The sequence below is a fragment of the Sciurus vulgaris genome (genome assembly GCF_902686455.1).
Source record: "Sciurus vulgaris genome assembly, chromosome: 3".
NCBI classification, from domain to species: domain Eukaryota; kingdom Metazoa; phylum Chordata; class Mammalia; order Rodentia; family Sciuridae; genus Sciurus; species Sciurus vulgaris.
In genome coordinates, this window is record NC_136463.1 from 52,496,786 (window position 1) to 52,513,555 (window position 16,770).

The 16,770-nt window shown below is 38.6% G+C and overlaps 1 protein-coding gene and 1 long non-coding RNA gene across 3 annotated transcripts in view; one reads left to right on the forward strand and one right to left on the reverse strand.

Moving 5' to 3' along the window:
- The window catches only part of STX8 (syntaxin 8), a 273,652-nt gene that overhangs the window by 51,510 nt on the left and 205,372 nt on the right, over nt 1-16,770 (forward strand).
- The window catches only part of LOC306657902, a 77,858-nt gene that overhangs the window by 6,621 nt on the left and 54,467 nt on the right, over nt 1-16,770 (reverse strand). Inside the window, exons 1-2 of one of the 2 annotated variants that reach the window (XR_013762916.1) lie at nt 15,670-16,192; nt 10,779-11,656 (exon numbers count right to left, since the gene is read on the reverse strand). This is a non-coding gene — a long non-coding RNA (uncharacterized lncRNA). Of the gene's footprint in view, nt 1-10,778; nt 11,657-15,669; nt 16,193-16,770 lie in introns of those variants that run through there. The other variant, XR_013762915.1, reaches the window with a different exon arrangement.

Consider the following 16,770-nt stretch of genomic DNA (forward strand, 5'->3'; position numbering starts at 1 on the left):
TCTAGTCCAAAATACCTTTATTCCCCCCTGCCATTGTGAATTAGCATCTGCATACCAGAGAAAATATTCAGCCTTTGGTTTTTTTGGGATTGGACTATTTTGCTTATCATAATATTTTCCAGTTCCATCCATTTACTGGCAAATGCCATAATTTCTTCTTTAAGGCTAAGTAATAGTCCATTGTGTATATATACACCACAGTTTCTTTATCCTTTCATCTATTGACAGGCACCTAGGTTGGTTCCATAGTTTAACTATTGTGAATTAAATTGCTATCAGCATTGATGTGGCTGCCTCACTGTAGTATGCTGATTTTAAGTCCTTTGTGTATAAACCTAGGAGTAGGATGACTGGGTCAAATGGTGGTTCCATTCCAAGTTTTTTTAGAAATCTCCATACTGCTTTCTCTAGTGGTTGCACCAATCTGGAGTCCCACCAGCAATGTATGAATGTACCTTTTTCCCCACATCCTCTCCAACATTTATTGTTGCTTGATGATTGCCATTCTGACTGGAGTGAGATAGAATCTCAATGTAGTTTCGATTTGCATTTCTCTAATTGCTAGAGATGTTGAATATTTTTTTCATATATGTGTTGATTTTTTTCCTTTTATTTATTTTTTTTATTTTATTGTAAACAAATGGGATACATGTTGTTTCTCTGTACATGGCGTAAAGGCATACCATTTGTGTAATCATAAATTTACATAGAGTAATGTTGTTTGATTCATTCTGTTATTTTTTCCCTTCCCCCCAACCCTCCCACCCCTCTTTTCCTTCTGTACAGAGCTTCCTTCCTTCATACTTGCCCCCCTCCCTAACCCTAACTCTAACCCTAACACTAACCCTTCCCTCCCCCCATTATGTGTCATCATCCACTTATTAGCGATATCATTCTTCCTTTGGCTTTTTGAGATTGGCTTATCTCACTTAGCATGATATTCTCCAATTTCATCCATTTGCCTGCTAATGCCATAATTTTATCATTCTTTATGGCTGAGTAATATTCCATTGTATATATATATATACCACAGCTTCTTTATCCACTCATCAATTGAAGGGCATCTAGGTTGGTTCCACAGTCTGGCTATTGTGAATTGAGCAGCTATGAACATTGATGTGGCTGTATCTCTATAGTATGCTCATTTTAAGTCCTTTGGGTATAGGCCAAGGAGTGGGATAGCTGGGTCAAATGGAGGGTCCATTCCAAGTCTTCTAAGGAATCTCCACACTGCTTTCCAGAGTGGCTGCACTAATTTGCAGTCCCACCAGCAATGTATGAGTGTACCTTTTCCCCCACATCCTCGCCAACACCTGTTGTTGCTTGTATTCTTGATAATTGCCATTCTAATTGGGGTGACATGAAATCTTAGGGTGGTTTTGATTTGCATTTCTCTTATTACTAGAGATGTTGAGCATTTTTCCATATGTTTGTTGATTGCTTGTAGATCTTCTTCTGTGAAGTGTCTATTCATTTCCTTAGCCCATTTGTCGACTGGATTATTTGAATTCTTGGAGTAGAGTTTTTTGAGTTCTTTATAGATTCTGGAGGTTAGTGCTTTATCTGAAGTATGATTGGCAAAGATATTCTCCCACTCTGTAGGCTCTTTCTTCGCATTGCTGATAGTTTCCTTTGCTGAGAGAAAGCTTTTCAGTTTGAATCTATCCCAGTGGTTGATTCTAGCTTTTATTTCTTGTGCTATGGGAGTCCTGTTAAGGAAGTCTGGTCCTAAGCCGACATGTTGAAGATCTGGACCTACTTTTTCTTCTATGAGATGCAGGGTCTCTGGTCTGATTCCGAGGTCCTTAATCCATTTTGAGTTTAGTTTTGTGCATGGTGAGAGACATAGGTTTAGTTTCATTCTGTTGCATATGGATTTCCAATTCTCCCAGCACCATTTGTTGAAGAGGCTATCTTTTCTCCATTGCATATTTTTGGCCCCTTTGTCTAGTATGAGAAAATTGTATTTATTTGGGTTTGTGTCCGTGTCCTCTATTCTGTACCATTGATCTACCTTTCTATTTTGGTACCAATACCATGCTGTTTTTGTTACTATTGCTTTGTAGTAGAATTGAAGATCTGGTATTGCAATACCCCCTGTTTCACTCTTCCTGCTAAGGATTGCTTTAGCTATTCTGGGTTTCTTATTCTTTCAGATGAATTTCATAATTGCTTGCTCTATTTCTGTAAGGTACGTCATTGGGATTTTAATTGGAATTGCATTGAATTTGTATAGCACTTTTGGTAGTATGGCCATTTTGACAATATTAATTCTTCCTATCAAAGAACATGGAAGATCGTTCCATCTTCTAAGGTGTTCTTTAATTTCTTTCTTTAGTGTTGTATAGTTCTCATTGTAGAGGTCTTTCACCTCTTTTGTGAGATTGATTCCCAAATATTTTATTTTTTTCGATGCTATTGTGAATGGGATAGTTTTCCTAATTTCTCTTTCTGAAGATTCATCACTTATGTATAAAAATGCATTGGATTTATGAGCATTGATCTTGTAACCTGCTACTTTACTGAATTCACTTATGAGTTCTAAGAGTTTTCTGGTGGAATTTCTAGGTTCCTCTAAATATATAATCATGTCATCAGCGAACAGGGATAGTTTGAGTTCTTCTTTTCCAATTCGTATCCCTTTAATTTCTTTGGTCTGTCTAATTGCTCTGGCCAGAATCTCAAGAACAATGTTGAATAGAAGTGGTGAAAGAGGGCATCCCTGCCTTGTTCCAGTTTTTAGGGGGAATGCTTTCAGTTTTTCACCATTTAAAATGATATTAGCCATGGGCTTAGCATAAATGGCCTTTACAATGTTCAGGAATGTTCCCACTATCCCTATTTTTTCTAGTGTTTTGAGCATGAAGGGGTGCTGTATTTTATCAAATGCTTTTTCTGCATCTATTGAAATAATCATGTGATTCTTGACTTTAAGTCTATTGATATGGTGAATGACATTTATTGATTTCCTGATGTTGAACCAACCTTGCATTCCTGGGATGAAACCAACTTGATCATGGTGCACTATCTTTTTAATATGTTTTTGTATGTGATTTGCTAAAATTTTGTTGAGAATTTTTGCATCGATGTTCATTAAGGATATTGGTCTGAAATTTTCTTTCCTTGATGAGTCTCTGTCTGGTTTAGGTATCAGTGTGATATTGGCTTCATAGAATGAGTTTGGGAGGGTTCCCGCCTCTTCTATTTTATGGAATACTTTGAGAAGTATTGGAATGAGCTCTTCTTTAAAGGTTTTGTAGAACTCGACTGAGAACCCATCTGGTCCCGGACTTTTCTTTGTTGGTAGGCTTTTGATGACTTCTTCTATTTCAGTACTTGAAATTGGTCTATTTAAATTGTGTATGTCCTCCTCGTTCAGTTTAGGCAATTCATATGTCTCTAGAAACCTGTTGATGTCTTCGAGGTTTTCTATTTTGTTGGAGTATAGATTTTCAAAATAGCTTCTAATTATGTTTTGTATTTCAATCCTGTCTGTTGTGATATTTCCTTGTTCATTCCGAATTTTAGTGATTTGGGTTTTCTCTCGTCTTCTCTTTGTTAGTGTGGCTAAAGGTTTATCAATTTTGTTTATTTTTTCAAAGAACCAACTATTTATTTTGTCAATTTTTTGTATTGTTTCTTTTGTTTCAATTCATTGATTTCAGCTCTGAGTTTAACTATTTCCTGTCTTCTACTACTTTTGGTGCTGTTCTGTTCTTCTTTTTCTAGGGCTTTGAGCTGTAATGTTAGGTCATTTATTTGTTGAGTTTTACTTCTTTTATTAAATGCATTCCATGAAATAAATTTCCCTCTAAGTACTGCTTTCATAGTGTCCCAGAGATTTTGATATGATGTTTCTTTGTTCTCATTTACCTCTAAGAATTTTTAAATTTCTTTCCTAATATCTTCTGTTATCCATTCATCATATAATAGCATATTGTTTAATCTCCAGATGTTGGAATAGTTTCTGTGTTTTACTCTTTCATTTATTTCTAACTTCAATCCATTATGATCTGATAGAATACAAGGTAGTGTCTCTATCTTCTTGTATTTGCTAACATTAGCTTTGTGGCATAATATATGGTCTATTTTAGAGAAGGATCCATGTGCTGCTGAGAAGAAAGTGTATTCGCTCTTGGTTGGATGGTATATTCTATAAATGTCCGTTAAGTCTAAATTATTGATTGTGTTATTGAGATCTATGGTTTCTTTGTTCAATTTTTGTCTGGAAGATCTGTCCAGTGGTGAGAGAGGCGTGTTAAAATCACCTAGTATTATTGTGTTATGGTCTATTTGGTTTCTGAAATTGAGAAGGATTTGTTTGACATACATGGATGAGCCACTGTTTGGGGCATAGATGTTTATGATTGTTATATCGTGCTGATTTATGCTTCCCTTAAGCAGTATGAAATGACCTTCTTTATCCCTTCTGACTAACTTTGGCTTGAAGTCCACATTATCTGAAATGAGACTGGATACTCCAGCTTTTTTGCTGAGTCCATGTGCATGGTATGTTTTTCCCCATCCTTTCACCTTTAGTCTATGGGTATCTTTTTCTATGAGGGGAGTCTCTTGCAGGCAACATATTGTTGGATCTTTCTTTTTAATCCAATCTGCCAGTCTATGTCTTTTGATTGCTGAATTCAGGCCATTAACATTCAGGGTTATTATTGAGATATGATTTGGTTTCCCGGTCATTTGGTTCATTTTTTAAATTTTATTTATTTATTTGTTTGACACAACTTGGCTCCTCCTTTATTTGACAATTCCTTTAGGATAATTCCTCCCTTTGCTGATTTGCTTCTTTGTTTTTCATCTCTTCCTCATGGAATATTTTGCTGAGAATGTTCTGTAATGCTGGCTTCCTTTTTGTAAATTCTTTTAGCTTTTGTTTATCATGGAAGGATTTTATTTCCTCGTCAAATTTGAAGGTAAGTTTTGCTGGGTATAAGATTCTTGGTTGGCATCCGTTTTCTTTCAGGGCTTGAAAAATGTTGTTCCAGGCCCTTCTAGCTTTTAGGGTCTGGATTGAAAAATCTGCTGATATCCGTATTGGTTTCCCCCTGAATGTAATTTGGTTCTTTTCTCTCACAGCCTTTAAAATTCTGTCTTTATTTTGTATATTAGGTATTTTCATTATAATGTGCCTTGGTGTGGGTCTGTTGTAATTTTGTGTATTTGGAGTCCTATAAGCCTCTTGAACTTGATTTTCCATTTCATTCTTCAGATTTGGGAAATTTTCTGATAGTATTTCATTGAATAGATTGTTCATTCCTTTGGGTTGTTTCTCTAAGCCTTCCTCAATCCCAATAATTCTTAAGTTTGGCCTTTTCATGATATCCCATAGTTCTTGTAGATTCTGTTCATGATTTCTTACCATCTTCTCTGTTTGTTCAACTTTGTTTTCAAGGTTAATTATTTTGTCTTCAATGTCTGAGGTTCTGTCTTCCAGGTGTTCTATCCTATTGGATATGCTTTCTATGGAGTTCTTAATTTGGTTTATTGTTTCCTTCATGTCAAGGATTTCTGTTTGGTTTTTTCTCAATATCTCTAACTCTTTATTGAAATGATCTTTTGCTTCCTGTATTTGCTCTTTTAACTGTAGATTGGTGCGATCATTCAATGCCTGCATTTGCTCTTTCATCTCATCTTTTGCTTCCCTGATCATTTTAATTATATACAATCTGAACTCCTTTTCTGTCATTTCTTCTGCCATGCTGTCATTGGGTTTTATTGATGTAACATCTGGATTTGTTTGCGGCATTTTCTTTCCTTGTTTCTCATATTGTTCAGGTATCAGTGGACCGCTGAGGTATTGCAGATTTCCTTTATTGACTTACAATGTCCCTGAAGATTTCTATATATATCCCCTCTTAGCCTTCAGTAGGCTGAAGTCTTGGAGGAAGTTGATAATGCGGTGTTCCACAAGGAATCTGCCTCTCTAGGAGTGGTGGCCTTCAGGTGGGGTATATTCCCTGCTAGTGGGCAGAGGTGTCTCCACTTGTTGACCAATGGTCATCCAAAGGGGAACTAGGCTGCGGGCTGAGGCAAGGCCTGTTTGGACCTGTGTCTCTGGTTTTACCGTCCTTGTGGGGAAACCTCACCTGGCAGGGAAGACTCACCCGGTGGGGAGGTCTCGCTGGTCAGTTCCCTCCTAGAGGTTCCCCTCAATTTACAGCTACCGCCTGGGCTGGGCTGCCTTCCTCTGCAAAGTTCCCAGGGGCCCGGCCCTACCTCCTGAGCCTGGGAGCCTCACCCTTTGCATATGAATCTCCTTAGGCTGCCCCTCCTCAGAGAATCTGCCCGCAGGCCTGGAACCTTCGCTCTGCCCCTAAGCCTGTCTCTGTGCGGCTCTTCCACCAAGAAGCCTCCTAGATCCTGGGACCCTGCTCTGCACCTAATCGCCTGGCTATGCAGCCCCTCCTCTGAGCAGCCACCTGGGGCCCTGTACAATTGCTCTGAGTCCCGGAGACCTGCCACACGCCTCTTCCTCCAGACAGCCGCCCAGTATTCCGGTGCGGTCACTAGGAGTCCAAGCAACTCACTTCGTGCCTCCTCCTCCCACCGACCACCCGTAGCCTGGGGCAATCAATCACTCCGAGTCAAAATGACCCTCCCTGTTCATCCTCCTCCTCTAGGTTACCCCCCAGGTGTTCAGGAGCGGTCGCTCTGAGTGGCTCTGAATCCACATGACCCGCTGCACGCGTCCTCTGGGCAGCTGCCCGGAGCTCTGGTGCGGTCGCTGGAGACCAAGCGACCCACCACGCTTCTCCTCCAGGCAGTCCCCCTGTGTTCAGGAGTGGTCGCTTTAAGTCCAAACAACTCACCACTCGCCTTCTTCTCTGAGCAGCCTCCTGGAGCTCTAATACAGTCACTTCGAGTGCAAAGGCCCCGCCGCGCTCCTCCTCCTCCTACTCCTACTCCTCCGGGCAGGCCCCGGGGTTCAGAAGTGGTCTGAGTCCAAACAGCTCGCCACCATGCCCCTCCTCTGGCAACCGCCTGTAGTTCTGGTGCAGTCACTCTGAATCCAAGCGGCCCCACTCCTCCTCCTCCTCGTCCTCAGGGCAGGCCCCGGTGTTCAGAAGCAGTCGCTTAGAGTCCAAACAGCTCGCCGCGCAGCTTCTCCTCTGGCAACTGCCTGTAGCTCTGGTGTAGTCACTCCGAATCCAAGCGGCCACGCTCCGTCTCCTCCTCCTCCTCCTCCTCAGGGCAGGCCCCGGTGTCCTGAGTCCACACAGCTCTCCTCGCTGCTCCTCCCCTAGGCAGCCTCCGGAGCCCCAGCGCTGTGCTGAGCTGCCTCCTTTCCGATGCTCCCAGTTGTCCGAGTTCACTGCTCCAGCGGGGGGAGGGGTGTCTCGCCGGCAGCTCTACTTCACAAAGTTCCCTGCGTTCCGGGACTACCGCCCCATCCAGGACACCTCCCCAATGGGAGAGACTCACCCGGCTGCTTTGAGTTGGTCCCAAGTCTCTCAATTTCTCCTCTTTTGAATCCTGAGTCCTGGAGCAACATGAAATGCAGCCACCCTCTAGGCCGCCATCTTGAAAACCCATATTTGTTGATTGATTGTATTTCTTCTGTGAAGTGTCTGTTCAGTTCCTTTGCCAATTTATTGATTGGATTATTTGTTTTTTTTGTGTGTGTCAAGTTTTTTGAGTTCTTTATATATTCTGGAGATTAATGCTGTATCTGAGATGCTTGTGATAAAGATTTTTTTCCATTCTGTAGACTCTCTTCACATTATTGTTTCTTTTGCTGTGAGGAAGCTTTTTAGTTTGAATCCATCCCATTTATTGATTCTTGATTTTATTTCTTGCACTTTAGGAATCTTGTTAAGGCAGTCAGATCCAAAGCTGACATGATGAAGATTTGGGTCTACTTTTTCTTCTGTTAGATGTTGGGTCACTGTCCTAGTGCCGAAGTCTTTGATCTGCTTTGAGTTGATTTTTTTGCAGGTGAGATATAGGGGTTTAATTTCATTTTGCTACATATGGATTTCCAATTTTCCCAGCACCATTTGTTGAAGATACTATCTTTTCTCCAATATATGTTTTTGGGGTCTTTGTCTAATGAGATAACTATAATTTATGTGGATTTGTCTCTGTGTCTTCTATTCTGTGCCATTGATCTATATATCTGTTTTGGTTCCAGTACCACGCTGTTTTTGTTACTATGGCTCTGTAGTATAATTGAAGGTCTGTTATTGTGATGCTTCCTCCTTCAGTTTTCTTGCTAAGGATTGCTTTGACTATTCTGGGTCTCTTATTTTTCCAAGTGAATTTCATGATTGCTTTTTCTATTTCTATGAAGAACACCGTTGGAATTTTAATAGGAATTGCATTAAATCTGCTATACCACATTTCTAAAATCCATTCATCCACTAATGGGCACTTAAATTGATTTTAAAAAAAAATCTTGACTATTGGGAGTAATGCTATAGTGAACATGGGAACTGACATCTTAACCATGAGTCCCAATCCATAATATATATTTAATTCTAAATGAATATGTTTATTTAGTTCTTTAATTTTTCCAAAAGTGCTTTCTAGTTTTCACTATACATATCTTGTACATCTTTTATCAGATTCATCCCTAAGTATTTCATATTTTTATTCTATTGTAAATAGCATTTAAAAAATTTTAGTGCCTGTTGCTCATAGATAAAAATACAATTAATTTTTTTTTAAATATTGTTTTTGGATCACACAACCTTACAAAAATCACTAGCTTGTTCTAACAGTTTACTTGTTGAGAATGTAGGATTCTACACAAATGATCATGTATGTTAATAAAGACAGTTTTGTTCATTTCTGTCTGGTTACCTTTTATTTATTTTTCTTGTCTTATTGCACTTGCTACAACCTGTAGTACAATGCTGAATAGAAATGGTGAGAGCAGTCATCCTTGCCTTGTTTCTGATCTTATTGGGAGAAGCATTCACTTGGATACCAGCCATTGTGACATTTTTCTTTATTCAGTACTGGATATTTTTTAATTTGTAGAAATATTTTTGAATTTCTATGGGATGCTATTGAGTTATTTGAGTCTCGCTTTATAAAACAGACCAATGAGGTATTGTACAGCAGGAGTCAACAAACCATGATCTATGGACCAAATCTGGCCTAGTGTCTGTTTTGTAAGTTCTACATGTTGGAAATGACTTTTACATTTTTGAAATGGTGAAAAATAATCAAAAGGAGAGTATTTTGTGATTTGTAAAAATTATATGAAATTCGAAGTTTAGTGCTCATAAATGCAAGGTTTTTTTTTCTTAGTTGTAGATGAACATAATACCTTTAGTTTATTTATTTTTATGTGGTGCTGAGTATCAAACCCAGTGCCTCATTTGTGCCAGGCAGGCATTCTACCACTGAACCCAACCCCAGCCCCATAAATACAGTTTTATGGGAGCACAACCATGTTCATTCATTTATACATTATCTATAGATGCTTTCCTGCTTACAGTGGCAGAGTTTAGTGATTGCTCTAAGGATCATATGAACCACAAAGACTAAAATACTTACTATCTGCCAACTCCAGTCTAGAGGTAGTTTATCCCACTAATGAGCCAAAATCATTCTGAGTCTTCTACATGATGCTGCATATATAATGAAGTAACTTGGTTGGTGGGAATAGGTACCATGTCTGATCTGGTTGAGCCCATTTACTGTTTAGAGTGATTATTTTCTCCATTACTCATGAAACACTCAGCTAAAGACTCACTGTGAATGCAGTGCAGTTCCAGAGCTCTCCCCATGCAGATCTGTCCTCTGTGATAGTACCCTGCATGCTTGAACCACTTTGACCTATTTGGTCTCTTTCAACTCAATTCTGCCAGCTTCCACCTGGGCTCCCCCAATCCCCCACTATAGGTGAGAACGCTCACAAGGCAGTAATCAGGGACAGTCTTAGAGTTTAGCTTATTTGTTTTCCATTGCTTGGGGATCACTGCTCTTTTTTTCCTGACATGTGCGTTTTCAAACTTGTATATTTTGCCTGTTTTTCCTCCCTTCCCAGATATTTCAGGCCAAAAGGAAATCTGGTCCCTGTCAGTCCATCTTAGCCAGAAGAAGTCTAATTCTATTTTGAACTCCCTTTTATAGTGAAATTGTCTAGTAAATGAAACACAGCATCTCTCTTGGGTCTTCACCATAACTATATTTGAAGGAAAGTGAAAAAAATGAAAAGCAATACATCTTTACACCTCGCACAGTGATTCTTGTACAGCACATTTTTCTTCAGGATTTACAGTTCCTGAAAGGAATGCCCTCATGCTGATTTTTATAGATCAATCTTTCCTTTATTTTTTTAAAAATCTTTTTTTGGTGCTAGGGATTGAACCCAGGGGTACTTTACCCCTCAGCTACATCCCCAGGTCTTTTATTTTTTATTTTGAGGAAGGGCCTCAATAAGTTGCTAGGGCTGACCTCTAACTTGAGATCCTCCTGCCTCTGCCTCAGCCTCCTGAGTCACTGGGATTGCAGGTGTGTGTGCTCTGATGAATTTTTCTGGCATTGTTGCCTTTGCCAAGAAAAGCTGTTTTCTGTTAGGGAAAGTATCTGTGTCACTAATAAGGGACTGCATTCAGGGATTGCTGCCAGTTGGATATGAGAGAATGCCCCTGTTGAGTTTTAGTCATGGAGTCTGCAGAACAGAGCACATCTATATTGAGTTTCTCACTCTTTGAAGGCCTGCTGTCCTATGGGGCTTGGAAACAGGAGGATGATGTGGAGGGGAGGGATGTGGCATATTTTAAATCAGGTTTTTTTCCTTTTCTTACCTTCATGTTTTGAAATGCTGTGTTTCTTGTTGCTTTGTGAGCAAGCTGTTTTTCAAGGATAAACACAAACATGGAAGTAATCTTTATGCAAAACCCTTACTAGCCTTTTCTTTGCCTCAGGAATCTTGATGATGTGCTGAGGTTGCTGTGGTTTTGCCTCATCGCCACGTCCTGCATTAGATAAAAATAAAAGCCAAGAAAGATCATTTTTAACTTCCTTTTTGTCCATGGAACCCATTAGCCCTTCTTTGTCCTCCCCTACCTTTTTTTTCCTGAGGTGCTGGGGATCAAACCCAGGGTTTTGACATGTTAGGCAAATGGTTCTACCACTGAGCTATTTCCTTGGCCCTTTTTATTTTTACTTAGAGACAGGGTCTGACTAAGTTGCTGAGGCTGGCCTTGAACTTGAAATCCATCTGCCTCAGTTTCTCAAAGAGCTGGGATTACAGGCAAGCACCACCATGCCCAGCCAGTTAGCTCTTCTGTGGGTCCCTCGATCCTTTGAAACACTTTGAAAAATCATCCAAAAATGACAATTTATTGGTAGAATTTAGACTTCGGGGCAATGAATGCCTTCCTTGCCTAATCTGGAAGCTAGACCTCATCGTAACCAGTTGGCTTATCCTGGCTTCTGTGTTTTTTAAAGCTGAATCTTGAGGCATAAATGGGTATTAGGGAAAGGTGGCTGTGGTGGTGACAATGACTTGGTCACCTAAAACATTCCTAGGATGGAGCAAAGGAAGGAAACTGGGTATAGCTAGGCTCTTGTCCCTAAGTTGGAAGAGGTGCGAAGTGCCTCACCTTTGCTTAGGAGGTCTCTGTGGATGGGGGTCTCTTAATTGGCACAATAGAGTCTTCTTATTCTGTAGATGTTCTTTCTAGATTTGAGCAGAAAGTTGCATATTTATTCTAGATTTCTATGTTCTTAGGTCTCTAAATGTTTTCATGTGAAATGAGGGGAAGGTGGCTATCCAGACTCCATTTTACACTGAGGAAGCTTAGTTGCTAATCTTTGAACCCTTGTAGTCACAACTTCACAAGTTTCTTGGAAGATGTCCTTTCTTGGAGCTATCCCATAGATTAGAAGTTTCCCTTTCCTTAGATCTTAAAACTAAAACAAAAATTAAATCATCTATTCTTAGGATTTGTTCTTAGGGTCTTCCTAAAATTGTAATTGACTCCTTTATCTAGTTGGATCCAATCTTTCCTTCCTTTGTTTCTACTTTTCGTCTCTAGGGAGAACTGCTTACATATGTTAAATGTGAAAAGTTTTATTGCGTCTCTCTGGACACTGGATAACAACATCAATTGCTTTATCTGCTGTATTATTTTCAGGGCTATCTAGTTTTGACCTGATCCTTTCCATCTAGCAGAGACTGTATTTTTTTTTTTTTCTTCTATAAACCTAGAGAGCCCTTTGTTGTTGTTTGGTTGATTGAAACAGCTAGTGCTGACTGTATAAGTCAGTGCCACTAGCTGGGCTTGCATTGGTGGCAAGGACAAGAAAAGACACATTCTCAGTCCTTGGGGGTCCTTGCTCAAATAGGGGACTGTGGTTGTAGCTCTTAGGAATGTCCCTTTGTTACTTTCCAATGACTTCAAGAAAATATAGGGTCAAAACTCCAATATACAGGAACAGACAAGGACTTCCTCAATAGGACACCTAAAACTCAGGAAATAATACTAATAATTAATAAATGGATTGCATCAAATTAAAAGCTTCTGCACAGCAAAGGAAACAAATAAGAATGTGAAGAGAAAACCTACAGAATGGGAGAAAATCTGTTAGCTACTCTTCTGACAGGATTAATATGTAGACTATATAAATTTAAAAAACTTAATACCAAAAAACCCAGAGTTAATAAATGAGCAAATGAACTAAACAGATACTTCTCAAAAGAAGAAATACAAATGACCAATAAATATATGAAAAAATGTTCAACTAGCAATTTTGGAAATACAAATCAAAACTACACTGAAATTTCATCTCACTGCAGTTAAAATGGCAGCCATCAAGAATACAAACAATAATAAATGCTAGAGAGGATGTGGAGAAAAAGGAATACTTCAACACTGTTGATGGGATTGTAAATTAGTACAAGCACTGTGGAAACCAGTATAGAGGTTCCTCAGAAAAGTAGACATGGAACTACCACATGACTCAGCTATACCATTCCTTGGTATTTATACTAAAGAATTAAAGTCATCATACTATAGTGATACATGCATACCCATGTTTACATCAGCACAATTCATAATAGCAAAACTATGGAACCAATTCAGGTGTTTGTGAATGTGTGAATGGATAAAAAAAAATGTGCTTATGTATACCCATTGGAGATTTACAGCCATAAAGAAGAATGAAATTATGTCATTTGCAGGAAAATGGATGTAACTTAAGAACATTATGTTAAGCAAAATGAAACCAAAGTTAGAAAGTCAAGGTTGTATATTTTCCTCTCATATATGAAAGATAGGGAAAAGGAAAAGAAAGGTGGGGACTGAAGACTTCATGAAAATAGAAGGGGGACCAATAGTGTAGAGGAGAGGGATCAGAGGGAAGAAAGAGGGAAGGGAAAGAAGAACTGGGAACAATATTGACCAAAATCTATTGTAATATATGTGTATGTACCAATATGTAATAATGAATTCCACTATTAAATATAATGATAATGCATCAGTGAGTAACATGGGAAAATATGGATAAAAACAAAAAAAATTTACTTGTTAAAATATTGATAATTTTTTGTTGTGGAAAATTTCAAACCTGAAAGTAGAGTAAGATAATGACTCCATTTCCCCCCTCATACTGCTTCAGCAATTACACCCCATAAACAATCTGACTTCATTTATATGTCTACCCACCCACCCATCCCGTGGATTATTTTCAAAAGAAATATCAGACGTATTATTTTGTTGGCAAATCTTTCAGAATATATCTCTATGTTTATAAAATATAAGGACTGTCTTTTTTAAAAGAAGTATTGTTCCTAGGTAATTATGATCTCTACCAGATTAATAATTTCTTAATCAAATATCCAGTGTTCAAATTTCCTTGATTGTCCTGTGAGGATTTCTTTTAGATTGCTTTTAGACTGTTTAGCGTGCTCCAAACATTGCAATCAGTTGATATGTCCCTTAAGTTTCTTTAATAAAAACTTTTTTTTTTTCCCAACTCTCCCTTTTCCTTCAAAGTTCTAAATGGTGTCATTTGCCTTATAGTTCCCACTATGTAGATTTCACTGTTTGAATCCTGTGTTGTTTAGCATCATCTTCTCTCCCAGATATTTTCTGTAAATTGGTGGTTAGATTTAGTGAGTTGATCAGAATCAGGTTTGTTATTTTTGGCAAGAATATATTCTGATGATTGTCCCTTTTGTTTTTAATCTGCAGTCACCAGATTGTCTTTCCACAATTACATGACATTCATTTAGAGAATGGTTTTCCTGAATGTCTAAAGATAGGAAGTATCCACACACACCATTGCTCCAAAGGGATTTTCAGAAAACGATTGTATTAAGTTTTCTGTTGCTGCTGTAATAAATTAGCACCCGCTTAGTGACTTAAAACACATATTTAATATTGTGCAGTTCTGTAGGTCAGAAGTTCACAGGAGCTGCATTCCTTTCTGGAGACTCCAAGGGAGAATCCATTCCCCTGTCTGTTCCTGCTTTTAGAGGCCACCCACATCCCTTGGCTCAAGGTACCCTTCTTCCTTCTTTGAAGCCAGCAATTGCAACTCTCTGTCCCTTCTTCTTATGTCCCTCTGACAACATCAGCTGGGAAGGTTCTCTGCTTTTCTGGACTCATGATTATACTGGGTCCACCTAGTTAATTGACACTAGTCTCCCTTCTCACTCCTGTTGACCTAAATCACATCTGCAAATTTCCTTTTGCCTGGTAAGGTAATATATATTCACAGGTTCCAGGGATTAGGACATGGACATCTTTGAGCAGGAGCCATTATTCTTTCTACAACAATGATCATCCATCTTTTAAAATTCACACCATTGTAAAGCTGAAGGTTTTGTGGTCCATTGTCAGTGATCTATTATGATACCATAATGTCTTGGGTTATGTGATAGAGTAGGGCAGGTTATGGAAGTGAACTGTAATTATGCCATCATCATAGTTTTGCTAGTTGCAATAGACTGTTTGCATGGTTCATGGTTATTTTAACGTTTGTGGGTGGCAGCATTTTGATTATTATCCCTATGTGGCCATACCACCTACTCTTAGAAATGCTTCTTTATAACTTGGAGAAGCTTAGGTGGTTGAGCTTCTCAATGACCCTCACAGAATCTCCATGTTCAAGATCTTCAGTGTCTTTGGATTTGGGAGTGAAATTTTATTATAGTACTTAAACATGTTGAGGAAATGCTGAGGTCCTAGAGAAATTACTTAATTGGAGCAGCATTTTTAGTCCTCTTTCTGTTATGCATTAGAAATATGGCTTTTAGGTAGTTGTTAGACAATAAGTTTGAGAGAAAAGAAAAATGTAACTATTTTTCATTCATAATGTATGTCTCTTTTAGATAAAACAACTCAGGACTTTGATGAGTCTTAACTTAATTGAAAGCACTAGAGGGATCTCCTCTTATTAAATTGTTTTACCTATTAATTCACATTGACAATTTACCTTCAGTCCTGAAGATTATTCTGAGGATGCATTTAGAGTTTTACTGTAACATCAGACATCCTATAACAGTGTTTGGTTGATGATAGATTTCTCTTGGAGGCCATCCAAGAAGTTGTTACTAAAGACCAAAAGAATCTCATTATAAAGTGATTTTACTATAAAATGGTCCCTTGGAATGGTCCCTAGAGATAGCAGGTCATTTATAGTTTAAAAGAAATACAGTGTCAAAAAATGTCACTAAGGTATCCTTACCTCACACCTTTAGTTAAAATAAGTTCCAGATGAATCAAAGAGCTAAGTTTAAAGGTTCAATGCCATCAAAAGCCTTTGAAAAAATATAAATAGATGTTAATATGATCTTGAGTAGGATGACCTTTGTGATTTCTGCTTTCATAGATACACCTTCATGTGAAACAGTCATTTAAAAAGCCCATAAACAAATGGAGTCACAGCTGGCATAATCTGCCTTCATCTGGCATATTGTTTGGGTGAAAAGAGCCAGTAGACTCAGCTTCAGAGGGTTCTTTCCAATGTACCTGAAAACAAAGGAAAAAAAGATTGTGGTGACTGGATTTCAGATGCATTGAAGTAGTGCTGCCCTCTAGCTAGGGTGTCAAGAAAAGTGTCCATGGGAAGTATCTCCATTGGAGGCTCTCTTATTAGGAAACACACAAGGAAGGCACGAGTACTGCTGTCCACTAGCCACTGCACACTGGAAAAGCTGACATAGAAGTTGCAAGCATTGACGGATCCTGTCAAGAGACAAGGCTCAGGGACTGGGGTATAGCAGAAGTTTAGCTTTGGGTTTTAGCCTAGCAAACCCACTCCCTCAGAGAGATAGCAGGCAGTGATGGTGGTGGGAGACAAGACAGACAGACACACACACACACATACACACACATCGATGGGCCAGGGGAAAAAAAACCTGGCAAGGAAAAATATCTTTAAGGGTTCCATAAATTTTCAGAAGAACTCAGAAAAGATAATTTTGGAGCTGAAAGACAATGAATTGATATCCAGCTTCATGTTTAGTTATCTTCAAGGAAATACTTCAGGGAAGATCTTTGTAAATACATCATTGCATATTATCTGAATGTTTTCTTATATATGTATTTCTTATATATACTCCATAGACTTAGAAGTGATAGACTAAAAGGGGCACAATCTACTCTCAAGAAAGATTTCGATCAATAAATTGAACTTATCCTCCTATTACATAGTACTTCAGAGCTTCTAGTTCTTCACACTTCAGTTACCTTAGGTATCATTGTTCTTTTTAATCCTTACAAATATGATAATCCAAAAATCTTTTTTTTTTTTAATTAGTGGTGTCAAAACTTTTTTTGTGGTTAT